We start from the raw sequence: 3,542 nt of genomic DNA on the forward strand, positions 1-3,542 counted from the left end.
CGCCGACTCTTCCAAGGAAGAAAGGCGAAGAAAAAGTTAGAAAATTTTACAAAATTTTGTAAGACAACGACCCCAAGGGGCAAGGGAAACAATGAGCAAGGTATGAAATCTACTGTCAATGTACTGTCTTTTTATAAAGCATAAATGAAATAAAAAGATGTTCAAACCAATGTCATATAAGTTACAGACAAAAAAAAAAAAAATCTTCAAGCCTCGCTGCTAACCGCTGAGTCATCACCAGTCGGGGAAGAGTTGTCGTCACCAGCAGGAGGAGGAGCATCATAAAGGAAGCCCAAGTTCCACTCATGATGCTCTTGTTTTATCAAATCGACGATTTGTTGACCGGCGGATTGAAAATCCTTGGTACGAATGTCGATGAGCTCCGGAGAAGCCTTGAACTCCTCAATAATCTCTGCACGTTTGGCATCAAAAACTGCTATAGCCTCGGCTTCGGCTTCCTTCTTCCCCTCAGCCTTTCCCTCAGCAAAACATCTCTTCACCACCTCAGTTGCTTCTGCCAACTTCGTCTCAGATGTATCTACCCGCTTTGTAAGGTCCTCAACCGAGGTGGTTAGCCTAGCCAGTTCACCTTCCAAACTCTTCAATTTGGCCACGGCCACATCTCTCTCCTCGGCGGTGTTCGTACACTTAGTCTTAGCATCATCGAGAAGAGAGTTAAGCTCGGCCTTTACGCTGTCCATCTCTTTATCCCGCTCCTCAACCTTAACTAGGTCGAGAAGGTTGAGAATGGCGAGGATTAGGCCCTGAAAAATTGGAGGTCAGAAAATAAAAATACAAAGCGGCAAAACCAGAAAAAATAAAAGGCAGCTTGATCAAGTCTTACGTGAATTTGGAAAGAGATCTACTTCCGCTGGCGATCAACCAAAGAAGATTGAGTGGTAGCAACCCAGTGCGGCTCGAGAAAAGACTCATATAGAGCCTGGAAGACAAGGGAGAAGCAAGGGCGAAGTTTTAGCATCGCCCCAATCTCGGCGTCAGAGACATCCGGGACTTGGAAATTAGGATCCATAATTTTTGCGCCTGGGATAAGCACGCGTTCCCTCGGTGCCAAAGGAACGTTTACATCAGGAATGGGGACCGTCGGCATCCAAGTTTTTACCACCGGCGTCGTCTCTTTGCACCTCTTTTTTAGCGCAGGATCCACCTCCGATGCCGAGGGGACCTTTGAGGCTTTCCTTTTCCTCAGCACCTGAGATGAAGAGCTAGCTTTCTCCTTTCCCCTAGAAGGAGGTTGTTGGCTCGGTGGGGCTGCTGGCTTGGCTTAGACGGTTGATTGCCAGGAAGGTGGATCCTTAAAGATGCCATTTCTATAGAAATGACGAGACAAAAATATAATCGACGATTGGATAAACAAAATGCCATTATAAGAAAGGCGGCGGGAACAGGGGTTTACCTTCGTCGCTTAAATGGAAGTATCCGCGGACAGTGTCGAGGTCAGTAGGGTCTGGGAGATCGAGAATTAACCCGGCACTTCGAAGATTGGCCTGGGTCAGGAGAGTGTCAATATGGCGAACCTCGGACGGGAGCGAGAAGGCCTTCTCAATCCTCGCCAAACTGTTTCCAGAGAACTTCAGCCGGTCCTGACTCACTGTAAAGATAAAAAGACTGTCAGCGTAAGAAGGAAGAAAGCAGAGTAAGGTAAAAGAAAGGGAATCAAAATCTCACCCATGTTCCAAACGACGCCTGCACCTTCCTTCTACGGGGCAAGTGGTCGTCGGGATAAAAATTAAAGGGTCTGCGTATCATAAAAAACATGGGTTTCCACCCATGTGACGATGAGGGAATGCCCAGAATTAGCTTGCCAAATCTAGGCTGAGATCTCTCGTGCCCACTTAGAAAATACCACCCCTCGCACTTGGCAACATGGCATAGTTTGTACATATATCTAAACTCATCCAGAGGAAGATCCATGTCAAACTGCTGGTTCCACAAAATCCAGGCGCCAGTAAAGCAGTACCAGAAATTTGGTGCTAATTGGGCAGGGGAAATGCCATAAAAGTGGCAATAATCTTTTACAAAGGGATGAACCGGAAGGGTCATCCTCGCGGTAACAACCCTGGTATAGACAGGGAGGAATCCGGTCAGAGGCATACTAGTCCTAAAATGCATGTCTGGAAGGAGGTATTCGAACCATCTCCCGTCAATGCATCCTTCCTTCTCCGCCCGGATGATGTCCTTATTCTGGACTTTCGACGCCACGATGTCGGCTGTGAAGGAAGGGCTGTCCGGGTCTCCACTTATAGCAGCTAGCGGGGCATCCACCAGAGAAGCGGTAATCCCACACACGCTGCCACCTGTGAAAGGCGTCCTATCGACGTCTTCGTAAATCATTCGGCAGAGCTGTCATAACTATCGCTACAGTCGTCGCTTGGGCCAGCCATATGTTCCTCGACTTCCCGCAATAGTGAGTTGCAGTCTGACGAGGAAAATGACCATGAAATCTCCACCACAGAAGGGGAGTCTGGTCGTACAACAGACGGTTCCTCTCGACGGGTGTTTTTTGGGGTCATTGTTCTGGTAATAAAAAAGACAAGGAGTTACATCAAAATCCTAAGTCGAGAGGAAGGAAAAAATGGTGGTTATTATAAGCGACGACCATTCTAGACAACGACTGCTGAAACACCTCAACATAACGTCGACCATTCATATGAAAATGGTGACGAAAAACACTCGTGACAACCAAGGTTCATCAGAACCCAGAAGCCAGACTCGCATTCAACCAGGAAGCAAGAAAAACTACCCTATCTCTCTCTGATTGGCTTGTGCGGCTCGGCTGAGGCTTGGCTCCGGGTGGCTGAAAACATGGCTTCCATGGCTGATTTTTGTGTAGCTTTTTATACTACTTTTTATCTGTAAATAATTAAGGAAAAACTAGACAAATTCTAATTAAAATATTATGAATAAAAATAATGAAATTGCTTAATTAAAGCTTAAATATTTTAATATTATATAAATCAAAAGTAGTATTTATGGTGCATTTTCATGCACTAATCACAACCCCAAACCAGCTTATTGCTAGTCTCTAGCAATCCAAGCGCAAGAGAAATCATGTCACAAAGAAAAAGTAAGTCTCAACTCGCTTAGTTACCTGAGTATTTCAAACAAACTGTCAGTAAGAAGTCAAAAGATACTATCAAGATTATTTCAGTCATAACTCCAGAGTCGTGTGTGTGTGCTCCAAACCATAACCTTCTTACCACTGACCATAACACATGCAGCTTTGAAAAATTCACCAAGTAAAAGTCTCAACTCCATTGATCTCACGGGTGTCAGAAATATTTGAGTGTAAAGGTTTCTCTCATGGAGTTGGAAGCGGAACAATCAACGCTCAGTGTGAGGATGGTCAAATTTAGGACAAACAGTCAAACAAACATTGACCAAAAGATAGGTTAATTAACTACTAGAACATTCCACCATTCTTACCACAAACCAGCTTTTGAGATTTCATTCGGGTCAAACAGAAATTTTACAAAAACGATCAAAGAGCCAAAAATGCATAGAAAAATAAACTACTTTTTTTT

The sequence above is a fragment of the Morus notabilis genome, unplaced genomic scaffold (assembly GCF_000414095.1).
Source record: "Morus notabilis unplaced genomic scaffold, ASM41409v2 Scaffold93, whole genome shotgun sequence".
Taxonomy (NCBI): Eukaryota; Viridiplantae; Streptophyta; class Magnoliopsida; order Rosales; family Moraceae; genus Morus; species Morus notabilis.